The sequence below is a fragment of the Phoxinus phoxinus genome (genome assembly GCF_949152265.1).
Source record: "Phoxinus phoxinus genome assembly, chromosome: 8".
Taxonomy (NCBI): Eukaryota; Metazoa; Chordata; class Actinopteri; order Cypriniformes; family Leuciscidae; genus Phoxinus; species Phoxinus phoxinus.
The window spans coordinates 18,854,360-18,873,883 of record NC_136883.1 but is presented as its reverse complement, the minus strand read 5'-3'; positions in this window follow the sequence as shown (position 1 = coordinate 18,873,883).

Genomic DNA, 19,524 nt, shown 5'->3' with positions numbered 1-19,524 from the left:
ACCTGTATACAAGTTATCAAGTAAATAAAATTAGCTTTAAGTCCATTTTGTTGTTGGTATTATTTATATTTGACTTTTGACATTCACTTTCATTTAGACTTTGGGGCCATTATGTTCACCAACAAATGCACTGAGCACAGATGGAAGAAAATTCTGACATTTTAACATTCTGATAATTTTTTTTTTTTTTACTGTGCACATACTGTAGTAAACACTGTAAATGTAGACTTGTTTTTAGTAGTAAAAATGTATTTGTTTGTTATATCATTGACACTGTAGCTATTATGTACTTGCAATGTACGATTATGTAAATTTACTATTATAAGTCATTATAAGTCTGCTTACTAGCCATATACAACCATGACTCAAAATCCCATATTGCCTCTTACTTTCACAGTACAATAGATCATTGTGCAGAGCTTTCCTTGTTCTTATGGCTACATTAGTTGCATGGATAAACCTTTTCATAAGAAATATATAAAAAGTAAACTAAATTAATCTGTAATTTAAAATAGTGGATAGTAGTTTTATCAACAAAATATTGGCTAACTCATTGTTTGTCTATATTTAGTTTGTTTGCCTTCTTTTTTAAATGTATTTGTTTAACATCAAACAAACAATATAATAGGCCTACTTGTTCACAGTAATAAAACATACATTTTTTGCATCAAGTAAGAATGGCACAGAAGGGGTTGGCGATATACCTGCAGACACAATTAACCGTTTGAAATTTTGGAATGTTGCCTCTATTGTGGTTATGCTTACGTGACGTTTAGTCAAGTCATCTTCATTTATATAGCGCTTTTAACAATGTAGATTGTTTCAAAGCTGCTTTACAGAGATAAACGTATAATTTAAGGTAACAGATTGTTTTGGCTTTATAGCGGTTCTTGAATGATGTTATTTTCCAGCTAAAGTTAGTTTTGATTGATTCACTTCCGTCGAAAGGAATCAATCAAAACTAACTTTAGCTGGAAAATAACATTATTCAAGAACCGCTATGAATTTTGTTTAGTTAGTTAGTTAGAAAACTGTATTAATCCCTGTTAGGGGAAACTCATTCGCCACCATTGCACATTACAGGAACCACAGATAGACAAATAAATATTATATATATATATATATATATATATATATATATATATATATATATATAAAATCAATACATACAAGAAATTACACAACTTCATTAAAAAACCTAACTGTATTCAGAGTAAAATACCTTCTAAATCGCTCTGTAGAACACAGAGGCATTACTATTCTTGCTGCACTGTCATGAGAGCTTATCATTTGCATGCATTTTGTTTAACCACCGCGGTTTAAAAATAAGTGATTTTAAACCGTTGAAGCGTAATACGCAGCAAAAGAGAACTCCTTTCGCAATATGCATGCACTTTCTGAGGGGCCGTTTACACAACACCGTTTTCAACTAAAAACATAAAAATTCTAATGCATTTGGCCATTCATTTACATTTCATTTTGGGAGCCTGAAAATGCTAACTTTTGAAAAAGGGATCAAAGTGCAAGTTCTGAAAACGTTACCGTTATCGTCTCCATGTAAAATACAAAAATGCAAATTTGTGAATTTATATTCTATTTAAGACGAAAATCCTTTTCCAAAAATAGATTTCATTGTCTGACCTTGGCTTTCACCTTTTTTTAGGGTGCCATCAGCTGAGTTTTTCCTATTAGGGTAAATTATTTTTGGCAAATTGTCTGAAATCTCATACACATTCAAATGCATTTTCACAATCTGAAATGTAGTGAAAAGGCAAGGCAAGGTTTATTTATATAGCACATTTCATACACAATGGTAATACAACGTGCTTTACATAGAAGCAATTCAAATAATCAAAATAAATAAGAATAATTAAAACAGTTTAGAATAAAAAATAAAATAAAATACAGTACAAACAGTCGGACGAACAGTGGCACAGTGCTCATTCATTAAATGCAAAGCTAAACAGATGCGTTTTGAGTCTGGATTTCAAGGTGACTACTGTAGGAGCACACCTGATCTCTTCTGGAAGCTGGTTCCAGCTGCGGCTGACATAGTAGCTAAAAGCGGACTCTCCTTGCTTTGAGTGAACGTCTCGGTTACGGATGTAACCCTCGTTCCCTGAGTAGGGAACGGAGACGTTACGTCGAACGGCGACGAAATGGGGTTCGCTTAGAAGCCTATCCTCTCCGAACAGTAATAAAACGAGCCAATGGCAAGCAAATGACATGGGTCTGCTGAATTTGCATAGCATAACTACGCCCCACCTTGTGGGTATAAAGGAAGTGAGCAGCATGCAGATATGTTTCTTCGCTGAAGGAGCCAAGGCTGAACTCGGCTGTTCCAGCGGTACAGCGGAAGTGGCGGGAAGACGTAACTTCTGAGTAACTACTCAGGGAACGAGGGTTACATCCGTAACCGAGACGTTCCCTTTCGTTGTCACTTCGAGTTACGTCGAATGATGACGAAATGGGGTTCCCAGTCCAATCACGACACCTCGGCTGTCTTCCAGTGCCCTGCGTAAGTCTGAGCTCCCTGTCGTGAGACTAGCACGGACGAAGGACTCCTACTTAACACAGGAATACCAAGGTACACTGGGAAGCACATCTCAGTGGAAATATGCAATCAGTGCCTGCCTGGGGAATTAAGAATATAAATATGACCTGGAGGGGGGTGCATACGGAGAACACTGGGGTGTCTAGCCCGCAGGGTGGAATATTTCAACCCCAGGGGTGGCAGACTGGCTTGCCAAGGGAAAGACACATGCTCGAGAGAGGCTTAGAGTGGAAATACACACGTGGGGGTTGCCCAGAGGGGGAACCATGCACATGGTGGCACCTAGCCAACGAGAAAGCTGCCAGAGGCATAACTCTGGCGTTGACGTCAACAGTGCTGGAGGAACTCAGGGCTTATCAGGCTCACCTGAGGAGAATATTGCACGTATCCAGTCCATGGAGTGGAATGGCGTGCAAGCGAAGACACCTGAGCGGGTCCTAGTACTGGCTGGTTGAAGCGAGTACACGGGAGGACACTGGCTCCACTCGGAGATTTTAGAATCTGGCGAATGTGTTGGGTGTCGCCCAGCCTGCAGCTCTGCAGATGTCTGTTAGCGAGAGCTGGTCTGAGATCCTGAAACACTGCGTTCTGTCTACGTAAGCACGAAGGGCGCGTACTGGACAGAGCAATGCCAAGGCTGGGTCTGCCTCCTCCAGGTGCAGCGCTTGCAGGTTCACCACCTGGTCCCGGAATGTGGTGGGAACCTTGGGCACATATCCAGGCCGGGGTCTCAGGATCACGTGAGAATAGGCCGGCCCGAATTCCAGGCACGCTTCGTCCACAGAAAATGCGTGCAGGTCCCTTACCCTCTTGATGGAGGCCAAAGCAACCAGGAGCGCTGTCTTGATTGACAGGAACTTAAGCTCCACTGATTGCAGAGGCTCAAAGGGAGCACTCTGCAGGGCAGTTAGTACCACTGAAAGGTCCCAAGAGGGAACGAGAGGAGAGCGAGGAGGATTTAGTCTCCTCGCTCCTCTCAGGAACCTGATGACCAGGTCGTGCTTTCCCACGGACTTACCTTCAACTGCGTCGTGATGTGCGGCGATAGCGGCAACATACACTTTCAGGGTGGAGGGAGACAGCCTTTGCTCCAACCCATCTTGCAGGAAGGAAAGGACAACACTGATCGGGCATGATCTGGGGTCTTCTGAGTGAGAGGGGCACCAAGAGATGAAGAGGTTCCACTTCAACGCATAGGCATGTCGAGTGGACGATGCTCTAGCGGAAGTGATGGTAGCCACCACCGCTGGTGGTAGGGTACTCAAACCTACCTAGTCCCGTCCAGGAGCCACACGTGGAGGTTCCAAAGATTGGGACGAGAGTGCCAAAGGGTGCCCCGTCCCTGAGAAAGGAGGTCCTTCCTCAGAGGAATTGGCCAGGGAGGTGCTGTCGCGAGGAGTACAAGTTCGGAGAACCAGGCTCGGGTGGGCCAGTGCGGCGCAACCAATATGACCTGCTCCTCGTCCTCCCTGATCTTGCACAGGGTCTGTGCAAGAAGGCTCACTAGGGGAAACGCATACTTGCGGAGGGGGAAATGCATAATTGCGGAGGCCCTGCGGCCAGCTGTGCGCCAGAGTCGATTTCCATACCGAGAAGAGAGATCCTCTGCACGGGGCAAAGTTTGCTCTTCTCCCAGTTGACCCGAAGGCCCATACGGGCTAGGTGCCGGAGCACTAGGTCCCTGTGTTCGCAAACCTGGTCCCGAGAGTGAGCTAGGATTAGCCAGTCGTCGAGATAATTCAGGATGCGAACCCCGTGTTGCCGTAGCGGCACAAGGGCTGTCTCAACGACCTTCGTAAAGACGTGTGGAGACAGGGCCAGCCCGAATGGGAGAACCGCGTGCTGGTATACCTGCCCCTCGAAAGGAAACCGCAAGAACGGTCTGTGTCGAGGAAGAATGGAGACATGAAAGTAGGCGTCCTTCAGGTCGATCACTGCAAACCAATCCTATGGCTGCACACATTCAAAAATGCATTTGAGTGATGCCGTGAGCATCTTGAACGGAAGCCTGTGAAAGGAACGGTTCAAGACGCGCAGGTCCAGGATCGGTCGTAACCCACCGGTTTTCTTGGGGACAATGAAGTAGGGGCTGTAGAAGCCGGACCTCATTGCGGCTGGAGGGACAGTCTCGATCGCACCCTTCGCCAGCAGGGTGGCGACCTCCGCTCTCATGACAGGGGCATTGCTATGCCACCCACATCCGGGCCGGTCATTCCGCTTCGCTGCAACCCAGGGGGGGACGTCTGTCGTTCGCATGACCCCGCTGGCACAGTCCTTGGGAGCCTGGTTAGAGCTTCCCAACCTGTCCCACTGGCTCGCGCGAACCATCAGGCTCCTCCCCGCTTCAGGGGAGTCCGCTTCACTATGGTCGGCGGCAAGAAGTTCATCTTCAGAACAAAAATCTTCATTCTTTTTAATGAAATCTGAGAGCTTTCTCTTCCTCTGTTGACAGCTTACGCAACTACCACTTTGAAGTTCCAGAAAGGTAGTAAAGACATAATTTAAGTAACACGGTGTTCTAACCAAATGCGATGCGTTGAGATTCTAGCAACAAGCAGTTTTTCTGTCCACACCAAATGCGTTGTGACCATGTAAAGTGACAAAATCAATTAAAAACCACAGCCAATCAGAACAGTGTGTGGGCAGGTTCTCTTGGCAAGTGCACAGCAGTCACAATGAAATTGATAAGTACATAATCAAATTCATAAATATTACACAGTTTAAACAACTGAGTGACTGAAACAATCTTTGTCATAAAATACACTTGTTTGTTCACAATGAGTTTACAGTTTTTGTACAGTTTACTGTACAGTTTTACAGTTTTTTGGTAGTGTTCCAGCTGCAATGTCGCAGAAAAATTGAAACCGTTTCTAAAATTGAATATTCGTCACGTGTCACTAGTTTAGTACAAAAACTATGATTGACATGGAAAATATACCTTTTATTGTGTGTTGCGTGTAGTTAGAACACGGAGTAATCTATTGTAATCAATGAATGTATTTTCATTGGTTTAACCCCCCCAAAAAAGTTATGCAAATGCTTTGTGTGTGAAAAAAAACAAAATTGTCTTTTGTCACAATATTTTGATACATTCACATGAGCATCTCAGTGGCTTGTGTTCTCACCCATGCATTCTCACCCTGCTGGGTCAGCAGCGCGCATGCATTGTAGCGCTCTTGTGATCGTGTGTCAGCGATCTATATTTTGTGAGAAAATATGTAATTTATTTTCTTTACACAAAACATTTGAGGTTAAACCACTGGAGTCCCATGGATTACATTTATGTCTGTATACCTTTCTGAACCTTGAAATTGGTAGTTGCGTAAGATGTCAATGGAGGGACAGAAATCTCTCAGATTTCCTCAAAAAGATCCTAATTTTTGTTCTGAAGACGAATGGAAGTCTTGTGGGGTGTGGAACAACATAAGTGTTCATAAGAGTAATTAATGACAATTTGAATTTTTGGGTGAACTAACCCTTTAAGGAATATGGTGTTCTCTTACAGAAAAATGGCATCGACACTATTATTTCACTATTATTTCACTAAGTCTAAAAGCTATTTTTAATGATAAAAGCAGCAGACCTGTATTCGTATTCCATTTGTCTTTGTTTGTTTCTTTCTTTCTGTATTGTATTTGTATTGTATTGTATTGCATTTGAAAATGTTTTGAATCTTGACTTTCACAGTTAATGACGTTTTTTTCAAAGAATTTTGTGAGCTATTTGGTGCAACACCACTATTGTGCATGCACCTGCTCATGTTTTCTTTTTTTAATTGTCTCTTGTTTGTTTAATGTCTAAACTTATTCCACAATACAAGCACTTTTTAATGGGTCTTTGTACATTGTTTCATTTATGTTATATATACATATATATCTATATATCTTTACTCATTGAATGCATTTAAGAATGTTTACATGAAAATTTGTACAAAAATAAACCATGTTCAATTTGTATATATCGTTCTTGAATTATTTGCTACCGAAATATATGCTATAAAAGTTCTATAAATATATAAATTTCTGTATAAGGATTATCCGTTAATAGTACAGAAAATGTCAGTGGTGGGCCGTCAGGGCCAGCAAGGCCTTCTCTGCTGGCCTAAACACTATGAGAATCACTAACTTGCACTTTAATATATTTTTTTTATGAATGAGTATTAAATGATTCGCAATAGTCCGTTCTCATAATTTCATAGCTTTTCTCTTGGTTGCGCTGCTTCCAGTAGTGTATATTTATTTTAGTGCTTTTATCCAATCATATTTCAGTCATCATGTGTTGCCAGGGTCAAATATATCTGCCTCGAGGCCTTCAGAATCGATAGTGCGGGCGCCTGTAGCTTAAATGAATGGCAATGAAACTGTTGCTTTAACCAATCAGATAATCGGTCAGATTTAATCAGCCAATCAGATATCGAGTTGATTGCACCGGGGCCATCTAGCAGGCATACAATAAGGTAAGCATTTTCACGCCCTTTGATTGGATGGTCAGAGCCATGGTCAGAGCTAGCTAACCGCATCTGTAGCGAACTGTGTATAGTGTCAACTAAAATACCTGTAGATTTAATAGTTTTTCAACCCACAAATTAATGTTTATTTCCTTCCTCGACCACCAGCAGGTTCAAACCTACCGGAAAAAATCCCTTATCCAGCTTACGCAGAGTCACGGATCTCTATCGATCTGTCCAGGTAAAAACAGAACAGACTGCAATGTAAAGTTATGCCAGGACTGATTTTGAAGGCAAAAGTCCCGCTGATCTCAATGATATCGTTCAAAAATCTGGTGTGAGAGCTCGTGTCGGCTGTAACGTTACACATCGTCATGTTTTGCGGTGTTTTCCGTTTAACGTTACTGCTTCTGTCGAGCAGACACTCGCAACACTGAAGCGAATTAAAACTTATGACATAAATACGACGGGACAGACTCGACTTTCAGCACATTAACCTCGATGGCGATAGAAAAGGTTGTTGGGACTGAAAAGCACAGACAACCTGTACAACCAAGTAATTCAAGTCTTTTTGAGGAAATAAATTAGGATGGATTTTGTGTAAAAAAATCAGTTTTGGAGAGTAGGCCTATGTCCAAAAAATAATTATAATGCATTTTTTGCCCCTGTTTTTGTCCGTGCTGAATATGATTTTCTTCCTAATTTTTCTTGTAAATTTATGATCGAAACAACTTATTTTTTTCAAACATTAATACTATAGCCATTGAAGGATAAGACAGGGATGAGGATCCGTTTCTGAATTTATAATCGGAACGCAAGAACCACTGTACACAAAAGCCGAACTCGCCTTTCGCGAACTCACCGCATTAACCCTATAACTGCCGGTGCAAAATAAAAACAGGAATTTCATGTGCGTGCGCTGCTACACTATTAAAAGTTATTAATTCAGGGTGGACATCACTGAAGGCCTAGGTGTGAAATGCACGGCCCGCCACTGGAAAATGTACTGTTAATATACAGAATTTTCCGTTTTAGAGGTGAAGGAACTGTCCGTAATTTAACGAAAAATGTCCTGATAATTTTCTACCAGTACATTATCCGTTTTTTTACGGAATTATTTTTTACAGTGTGAAGTGTACATTTGAACAGTAGTCTTGTCACTTCACAATTTAAAATATGTGGACCAGGTGTAGAGCCAACCTTGGTCCTCGAGAGCCACTGCCCTGCTTGTTTTCCAACTATTCCTGCCCTTCCAGCTTCTGACTGACAACACACCTGATCCATTATTAATCGGCAGTACGTAGGGCAGGGATAGTTTGCAAAACAAGCAGGAGAGTGGCTCTCAAGAACCAGGGTTGGCTACCTTGAATTTAGTCATTGTGAATGATTATTATATGGCTACAATAAATTGACTATGTAGAATTGGATTACAAGAAGTCTAAATCTTTGCTACATCCACAAAGTAGTTAAAATAAAACAAAATTGTTTACTGTTTTTTATTTAACTACCCTCTTATTTAAGTCTGTGTATGTTTTATGTTTTCATTAACATAATTTCCTAATGTTGTCTTGCCTCTTGACCGCTGCATTCGGGAGAGAGCATAGAAGTGAGGGTATGTATGTTAATGGTCTTTTCCAGCCATGGGGTTGTCCTGTCCAAAATTTAATTTACATTTTACAAATCTTTACATTTTGAAATAGGTGGCACCAGACCCTCAAGGAGTGCTTACCTCATGTCAACTGAAAGAAAGAAATATTATATGTAGTGTGTTTAAAACTGGCATATTTGGAGTTTGTTGTCAACCTTTGTTAGAAGTACAAGTATTTAACCAAGTATCAAATGATTATTGATACCATTGTTTTCGCTCGCTGTCAATTCAGTCTCACCTGAATTCACCTTTACGTGGAATTTTTTTTTAGGTGAAGTAATCCTGTGGAATTTCTTTCCCAGAATCATGTAAAATGCCTTAATGGCGAATTTCAATATGAGGGGCGGTGGCCAAATTGAAAAGAAGCCATTCAACGCTACACCTTTGTACAATGTAATTCAAGGTCATTTTGGCCTTATGACATTCCAAAAAAATCTCTTGCTCCTTGTCTAATATTAATTTAATTTGTATTGTTAACTTTTATCTAATCAGGAGACAATCTTTAAAATAACCTGTCTTTTAAAAGAAGACAATCTTTAAAAGAAAAGTGTCCTTTTCACTTTTACACAGTTACACACGTAGTGAAGGGTATTTCTTAAGGGCACCACAGTATTGAAGAGGGCAAATGCTGTTTTTTTTTCTTCTTTTTTTTCACTATTCGAGCACATTTAATTGGCATAAGATTATTATGCAGAAAAATAACATGATTATTTTCAGACATTTTCAAAAGAAGTACATAATTTACCTAAAAAGTTGCCTTTTTTTTTTTTTACCATATTCTCTCTTCCCTCAAATGCTGTGACGAGGTGGAGCCCAAATGCTACAGATTCAGACATTGATGCAGCAATGGCGGAACACCTGAAGCATGCTCCAGGAAGAGCTGGGGTGGTGGATAAAAATAAACCATTAGCCATAAACAAAACAAAAACCATAAAGCCATAAACAAATTTCATAGACTCTAAAAACTTTTATTTATGGCTGCATGTTTAACAATAATGCAAGACTGTTAGTTACTGAAAGTTATACTGCCACAGCTCTAACTTCTATTCATCAATGATGGAATATTATAGAAAGACTCTAACAATAAAATGTGTTGACTGTTCCTGTACTTTTGTTATATTCTAGTTTGATTAATGTCTGCTTAACCTTAATGTGAAACTGTTAGAGAAAATGCCATTACCACATAATTTACCACATTGTACTATTTCTATTATCTTTTTTGAATAGTAGCTGTTTAATTGTAAGACATTTCAAATGTAATATTCACAATAAAATGTTGTTCTAAATTATCACACTCTTTTTTGCTTTAGTCCACAAATAATGTGTTGATGTACACGTGATTAAACATAGACGTCCAGGTCTGACCAGACCAATTTTGGACCTTTTTAGAACCTTTGTCAAGTTCAGATGTGTAAAAATAGGCTAACTGATTGCCTTTCACGATGTTATACAATGTGGGAGTGATTATTTTATATGCAGGATTATATGTAGCCTACACATACATTTGGCAGCAACACATCTTATAAACATCCAGAAGAACTAAAAAAAAACATTTAGACGTCCATGGACACGCATAAAAGACGCGGAATTCACGGCCAGATGACGTCGGTTTAACTTTCATTTTGGAACGATTTTTCAACCATGACGGGACGTGTCGGAGGGACGTCTTTTCAGCGGTCATTAAACGTCTAAATGTTACTGCACATTTGTGGTAGTTGAGGAGGTTACTCCCGACATGAGGTATATACAAATGTTTATGGATATTATATTTGTTTGTTTGGGAAACACAATTTAATTCACAGCATGCACATCTCAACATTATCCTACTTAACGATATAGAATAGCAAAAACTTCCTCTCTGCATATATCGTATTTTTACATGTGCCCCATCAGCTAATTGTTTTATTATCATATTTTTTTATTACTTATGTATAAAGCAGTTTAAAATGACCCAAACCCATACAGGACCTTTATTATACAATTTTTAGACAAAATGCCAGATGCTAACAGTTTCCAAAATAGGATTGGTTAATAAAATGTTTAAGATGGGGCTTAGCAAAAGTCTATTTGCATGCATGTTGCATGCATTGGGCAGTTGTGGCCTAATTGTTAGAGAGTCAGGCTGCGTTCGAAACCGCATACTTCCCTACTATATAGTAGGGGAAAAGAGTAGGCGAGCGAAAAAGTATGTACGAATCATAAAAGAGTAGGCGAGAATTACCTGGGTGACGTACTAATTATCGCGAGATTTGGACGTACGTATACTTATAGTGCGTTCGAATATGCCTACTTTCCTACTATATAGTAGGCGAAAACAGTACGTGAAAGAAGAAGTACGTTCGAAACATCAGTATTCATAAAAGAGAAGGCGAGAAGGGTACTCTTCTATCCCAGGAGGCCACGCGAGAGCATACGTCATTATCAAACTTCACGGAGATCAGCGACGCACGGGGTTTCAAATGTGAGTAAACACGGTTCCTTGTGTTAAAATTGCATGTGTTAAACTACTATAGAGTAAACGTTTTAACTGTTGAATGTGTAAAGGAGTTAGACAGTATAGTGTAGTTGTGATTTTGCTGTAAAAACACGTTTTATTATGTATAGCTCTAGCTGACAGGGGAGCTCCAGTAAGGACACGTAAGTTAACGTTACGTCTCTAAACCATAAACATCTTAAAGACGCTTATTTTAAACGTCTATTTACATCTGACAGGAAAATATTTTATAAGTATTGCAGAAGAGCACATCACAACATGACATATAACGTTACATCTGAGTGGTATGTGTGCTATTATGTAGAACAAATCTATAAATTAACTAAACATAAGTTATCTATTTTATTTGTCCATTAGTACCTTTTGATAAATTGAGGAACATGTATGTTGTATAAAAAGTTAAAACAACCTCAACATGTAAATGTAGTGTTGAGCTCATAAATCACAGATGTAACGAGAATCTTGTCTGGATGTTACAGGGACAAAAGAACAGATGTGTGTTTGAGGGACAGAAGAACAGATGTGGGTTTATTCGGTGGAGAGTAGCTCATGAAGCTGAATGCTGTCATCAAAGGCTTTGAGTAAGTATACTACAGAAATGAATAACAACAACTATTTAAATATTAAGTTGTAGTTTATTTTAATTATTGTAATTTCAAACAGAGCTATTACAGCACTTTTCTGATTCTTGATTTCTGTGCATTTGCTGCTCAGCTTTTGTGGTGGAGCAGGACCTGCAAGGAAAGATGATGGCGGCATTTGTGAAAAAAAGCGTTCTTGTCTTCTAAATAATACTGAAATCAAATGACATTGTGTAACAATTCACCCTTTAATATTTTTAAACAGATGTGTTACTATAAACGCACAATGGGATCTTTGGAATGAAAGCAAGTATCACACAACATCAACAATGTTGCTTTACTCACTACTTTGAACATATAAATATGAATAAGGCCAGACGTAAGGGAGTGAATCAAACACAGCAACAAAATAAATATTCAGACGGCGCTGAACAAACACTCGACAAAAGACGCACCCAACAGTTCAATTGAATGACGCGTTTAGCGTGGTATAATATCAAAGAAAATCAATTGAACCGTGCACCCTCCCAGTTTTCCCTTTTTTTGTCCCAGTCCACCAAATTAAACTAAAGGAAAAACTTCCAGGCTGACTCAGGAGCGCGCAACAGTCATTTCTGCCAGGAAACAGGTAGTCTGCGAGAAATATCCTCTAGTTAGAATGTCCCGGGAAAAAAACGTAATCCACAACAAAAAAGGAAAAAGTAGAGCGTCGATCCAGCGGTATACCACGTCCAAAAAACACAAACAAATGAAGCTGATCTCACCAGATCCGTAGATCGCCGGGCTATTAACCCACAGAAAGTTTGGGTTCAGGTTCGGGCTCGTCCTCTTGCCGGAGACGCTCACACGAGAAAACAGTCCAGGTTCAACAATTTTCTGTCCTTCTTCCCCCCATTAAAGCCGCAGCAAACAACACTGGCGCTCCTCTCAAAAACACCCCAAAACACCTTAAGTAAGCTAGGGCGCGCCTTCCCAGGAATTACGGGCGGCCAAGCCCTTAAAGAGACATCCTCCCATCCATACCAAAATACACAGTGGAAACCCAATATATTACACAGGACTACATACGAGTATTCTTTCTCATACATAAACATTATATATATACATATATATAACACATCTTGAGCCACAACAAAAATAATACTGTTTCCCAAGGAACACTCAAATGAATGTGACGGTGTCACAGATCCCCCCCCCCCCCCAGCCGGAGGTACAGGATGCTGAGCCCCGAAGTAGGGCTTCAAATTGACCACATTAACTGTGTCCATCTTTTTGTTTTGGTCATTCCACTGTACATGGTAATTGACGGGGCCTAGTTTTCTCATCACAGTGGCTGGACCCGACCACTTGGGCGCAAGCTTCGATGAGAAGTTTTCCGATGCTTTAGAGAGCGGGTGAGTACGGACCCAGACCAGATCTCCCGGCAGGAGTTGTGCACCTCTCCTGTGGGTATTGTAATACCTGGCTTGTCTGGACTGACACACCTCCACTCTCTTCTTGACTTGATCATTCATTTGTTTCTGTCTTTCCAGTAGGGTGTAAGGTGACTGTTGTGGAGTAGGAGGGGAACTAATGAGTCTCTCCAGTGGGCCTTTCAGGAACCTTCCGAGCGCCAGCTCTGCAGGTGTTCGGCCCGTGGTCTCATGATAGGCAGTATTGATGGCGAAACGGAACTCCCTTATCCACTGATCCCAGTTCTTATGGTGGTTCCCCACATACAACGCAATCATCGTCTTGATGGACCGATTGGACCGCTCAGTGAGGTTAGCTTGGGGGTGATAACTGGTGGTAAATTTCTGCGTCACTCCCCAGGTCTTACAGAGGTTAGCCATTTCATGGCCCGTAAACTGCCGTCCCCGGTCAGACACCAACTCCCGTGGAACACCAAAGCGGGTGAAGATTTCATCTTTCAAGATTAACACAATACGGTGTGCCTTGCCATCCTTTAAAGGAAAACATCTCCACCCATTTCGTGAAATAATCCACCAAGACGAGCAGGAAGGTGTTGCCCTTTTTACTGCGGGGAAAGGGCCCCATGAGGTCCATCCCCAGCTTTTCCCAGGGATCTTCCACAGGAGTAGGCTGCATGAGACCCGCCGGCTTTTGATTTTCAGCCTTGTAGACCTGGCAGATGGAACAAACCTTGACGTAGGTCCAGACATCCTTTCGAATAGATGGCCACCAGGCTACCTCAAGGATCCTCAGGAGTGTCTTCAGCCTGCCCAGATGCCCGCTCAGAGGATGATCGTGAAAGTAGGCCAGAAAGACAGGCACAAGGGATTTTGGAACGACCAGCTGATAGCAGAGGTCAGTGACCTCTGAATCTTCTTCCTGGGCTTCCCTTATTTCAAACAGAGAGGAAGGCAGATCAGCAGAAGAGTATGCATTCGCTGCAGCATAAACGGCAGCTGAAGAAGGAGGTATAACCGCTCGAGACAGGGCATCGGGCACGATGTTATGGAGTCCTTTCCTATACTGGACTCTAAACTGAAACAGCTGGAGCCGCAGGATCCAGCGGGTCAGACGAGAGGAGGTTTTCGGACAATTGAAGGCCCAGGTCAAGGCAGCATGGTCAGTGTATACTGTGAACTCATTTCCCTCAAGAAAGTGCCTCCACTTCTCAACAGCCCAAACGACTGCAAGGCACTCCTTTTCCGAGGTGGAGTAATTGCACTCTGCGCCACGCACCCCCCTGGATGCATAGGCGATCATCTTCTCCCCTTCTGCTGTTTTCTGCACCAGCACGGCCCCCAATCCCACGTCACTGGCGTCTGTGTGGATTTCAAATGGCAGAGATGTGTCAGGCTGCATGAGGATAGGTGCGTCCACCAGCGCCCTCTTCAGCTGATCAAAACTCTGCTGACATTCCTCTGACCAGACCCACTCCACGGTTTTCCTCTTTAGACGATTCAATGGAGCAGCCAGGTCTGCAAAATGGTCGATAAATTTGTGGTACCATCCCACAAGACCTAAGAAACGCTGGAGGGCCTTGATGTTAGTGGGCTTGGGATACATCATCACTGCCTGTGTCTTTTCTGGATCCACCTGCACGCCCTTGTCCGAGACTACATGGCCCAGCTCCTGCCTGAACAGGGCACACTTCTTGAGATTGAGTGTCAATCCAGCCTTATGGAGCTTCCCTAGAACGGCGTGCAGATCCTGGAGATGTTGTTCATGCGTGGGTGAAAAGATGATGACATCATCGATGTACACACAGCAGATATTTCCTCTAAGCTCCCCCAGGACCTTCTCCATCAACCGCTGAAAAGTGGCCCCGGCATTTCTGAGCCCAAAAGGCATACACCTGAACTGGTAGAGGCCCAGTGGCGTTATCACAACAGTCTTGGCCTTACTGTCTTCGGACATGGCGACCTGCCAATACCCGGACTTCAGGTCAAGAGTGCTGAAAAATTTTGCACCATGCATGGACTCTAATAGCTTGTGAATAATAGGCATGGGATAGGCATCTGGATGGGTTTTGGCATTAAGATGCCTAAAATCCACACAAAATCGAATGGAATCATCTGGTTTCTTAACTAAGACCACCGGAGCACCCCAGGCGGACTGTGATGGCTCAATGATGCCATCCTTGAGCATCTGCTCCACATGGTCAGCAATTATCTGTCGCTTAAAGGGCGAAACCCTGTACGCCCGGCAGCGGACAGGCACCTCGTCAGTGGTGAAGATCCGGTGTTCCTCAACCCTGGTTTTGCCCAGTTTCCCCGAACATACCCTTGGCCAGGCCTGGAACAGCTCCATGACCTCTGAAGGGTGGTCTGGAAAAACAGGAGACACCACTCCCATTGGTGGAAATGGACCCAACGAACCCGGGTAAGGAACAGCTACATATAGACTGGCCTTGGAATAAACTCCAGGCTTCTGCCTGAAGGTTTCCTCCAGCGGGTGAGACAGAAAAGGATGGAAAGTATAGCCCCTGGGTCCTTTCACCCCATAGGTCTGGTCTCCCATATTAATGATGGTAGATGTTTTCCTGAGGAAGTCCAAACCAAGGATAACAGGGAAAGCCAGGTGATTATCAGCCATAACAAACATCTCCATCGACCATATCGCCTCATGCCAGATATACAAAATCTGGGTCTTCCCCACAGCGCCATAAGTCTTCCCATCGGCCAAGGCAAAACTTTGGTTGTCACTCGACTCCAGTCGCTCACCTTCGCGAGCTAGCTCCCGCCAGAGACTCTGCCGCATAAGTGAGTAGGTGCATCCAGTGTCGAACACAGCATGACACTGCTTTCCCCTCACTTCTACTGGAACATGGAGGAGCACCATTGGAGACTTCTGTGCCAGCTGCACTACTGTCACCACATCAGCATGTTTCTTGGCCTCCCGAGAAGGTCCCTTGTCCAGGTTTTTCTTTAAGCCCTTCTCCCTGGCCTTTTGCTGGTCCCCCTTTCCCCAGTATTCTTTAGATGAGGTGCAGTCTTTCTCCACCAGGGTGCCAGTCTGTACCAACTGGTCCACGTTTGTGACAGTACCCCGGAGACAGCCAGCTATTCGAGGATTGCAGTTATTAAGGATCTTGCGAACCAACTCGGTCTCTGTTATGTCCGGCTTCCACCGTAAACAAAGAGCACGGTAGTCGTAGGCAAAATCTCTTAGACACTGATCTGGCAACTGTACCATGTCCCGAAGCTTTCCTTTCACCTCAGTGAGGTAATCAGGAGGGAGGAAGGCATCATTAAAGGCACTCTTAAACTCAGGCCAGTTATGCACACTGTTTTTCGCCACCATCCACCAACTATGTACCGGCCCCTTAAGAGTGTTGGACAGGGCGCCTATCAGCTCTGCATCAGACAAAGGCCGTACTGCAAAGAACGTTTCGCAGCGATCAACAAAGTTAAGAACATCGGCCACTTCCCTGGACCCACTGAATGAAGGAAACTCCATCTGAATAGCCGGCCTGGCATAAACCACAGGAGGTCTGATGGTTTGACTACATGAAGCACCTAAAGGAGGTGGAAGGCTGGTGCTTGGTATAAAAGGCCGTATATTTGGATGAGAAAGGGCTCCAGTGAATGGTGTCTGAAGCTGGGCACCTACCATACCATGAGCTGGTTGGCATGGAATGAGCTCTTAAGCATACGGATTCGAGGACTGAACAGTATGGTTGGAACTAGCCGCCATGTCAGAAGTGGTCAGGTTGTCGAGCAGAGGAGGAGTGATTCTACTGATAGACGGGCTCATGACATGTACTTCCCTACTCAGAAGATCACCTGTTTGTGGGAAAGCACTGGAGGAAGGTTGAGCAGGAGTAGAACGACTATGAGGTGGATGAATAGTAGCTCCAGTGCGTGGAAGAGGCTTAGGGAGAGCAACCAGGCTGGCTCGCTTCAGCCGTTCATGTTCTGCTTTCCACTTTTCATCCCGCCTCTGTAAGCAATCCACTAATTTTTCCTCAAACTGTTTCAGTGTTGATATCATGCATTGCTCAAGCGCCTCAACACTTCTGTCAACATAACCCCTTATGCCCACTTCTCTGTTCAATGCACTATTAACAGAATCTCTGAAGTCAGACTCAAGTGTATTTACTCTGTCCATGACCGACCCCAAATCATTGGTAATGGTAGTGAGAGCGGGAAGGGTGAGATAAGATGTGTTTCCCTCATCTCCATTGCTTTTTTCATTCTCTTCTTGGTCTGTTATATAAAGTGAACTAATCAGGGATGTTATCTCCCCACAGGATTTCTCCTAGTGACCCATGCGTCTCCCTTTGATTCATGGTACGTTTCGCTAGGCCCATGCCCCGATGTAGGTGTAGAAGCCCTAGTGCTATGCTCAGATAGTTCCTCCTCCTCTCCATCAATATCCACCAGTAGTGCGACACTAGTGTCTGTCTGATCTGTCATTTTTCCCCTTCCTTTTTTTTTTACTGCACTACCCAACAGAACAGAGTATGTGCAATTGATCGCTTATGAGAAGTATTCAGTAAGGTCCAGGATATAATTACAAGACAACATCAAACAATATTCACATCACTCCGGTACCAACAAAGCAAAAGCAACAAAATTGCATTCCGTCCCCGTACGGGCCACCATCTGTAACAATTCACCCTTTAATATTTTTAAACAGATATGTTACTATAAACGCACAATGGGATCTTTGGAATGAAAGCAAGTATCACACAACTTCAACAATGTTGCTTTACTCACTACTTTCTTGAACATATAAATATGAATAAGGCCAGACGTAAGGGAGTGAATCAAACACAGCAACAAAATAAATATTCAGACGGCGCTGAACAAACACTCCACAAAAGACGCACCCAACAGTTCAATTGAATGACGCGTTTAGCGCGGTATAATATCAAAGAAAATCAATTGAACTGTGCACCCTCACAGTTTTCCCTTTTTTTGTCCCAGTCCACCAAATTAAACTAAAGGAAAAACTTCCAGGCTGACTCAGGAGCGCGCAACAGTTGTTTCAGCCAGGAAACAGGTAGTCTGCGAGAGCTAAATAAACCTAAAATTCTCGGGACAGGAGCATGTGTCCAAAGTTTAATCTTAACCGTTCTATTTCATCAGATACGATCTGTAAACAGGGCTTTAAGTGTAAAATACCGAACTTGTCCTTTAAAGAGACATCCTCCCATCCATACCAAAATACACAGTGGAAACCCAATATATTACACAGGACTACATACGAGTATTCTTTCTCATACATAAACATTATATATATACATATATATAACACATCTTGAGCCACAACAAAAATAATACTGTTTCCCAAGGAACACTCAAATTAATGTGACGGTGTCACAATTTTGCTGTTAAAATGACTGCTTTTGTGTTATGTTTGTGCATTTTTGTAGGATCTGAAATGTCAGCAGACTGGTGTGAGCACTGAGGATGAGGAGCACAGAGCTGAATCCTGGAGATGGTGCCATGTACGAGACCCTTGTAATGGAAATTTTACATTTAGATCTTCTACTTCTAGTTCTTTTACTTTTAGATGGGTACAACTTGTATAAACGTTGAAGATTCATTTTTACTCATAAGAACTTAAAGGAATATAATCAAGTTAAGCTATGCATATTGAAATGAAAAGTTTAACCCAAGCTATTAGAAATGCATAAGGAACAAAATGTTATAGAAAGCACATAGAAGGGACTATGTGTACTCCAAGTAACCTTTTGTACTCCAAGTGTGAAAAATATGTGTGCAGCTTTGATCGAACTAAAGATAGGCAAGATGTGTGAAAAAGAGCAGTAGCTAAGAGCGGGGACTTTTAGCAGGCATGGTATTGGTCTGTCTAGATATAATTTATGTTAGAAGAGATCTTGAACACAGACGTTTCCTTTTAAGGTAAACAAGACAAATCTTTTGACAGATGCAGCCCACTCAGGATATGTTCGGGGTATATAATCTTGGCAAAGGGGACTGGCCTTTGCCTTCTCATGTCAGATGCTCTCTGCGTGAGAATGCCATGGGCCTTCTCATATCAGACGCTGTCTGTGTGGGAACGTCTTATTTCATGCATGAAATAAAATACTTTGTTTAATCTTTTGAGAATCGACTTTGTCTCCTTCATCCAGGTTTTAATATTGATAATTTCCACAACACCCTCCATCACTCCACCGGCCCTTAAGTGCCTGTAGTCTACATGCATGATTGTAGTTTGAATAAAGCTTTGTTTCATGTGTTGACTAGTATATGCATTTGTTTATTGTGTGATGGTGACTTTCATTCATTCATTTACTCATTTATTAATATTTATCATTGTTGTCAGTAAATAAAATATAATTATTTAATTAATTAATGCTTTAATTAATAGTTTGAATGA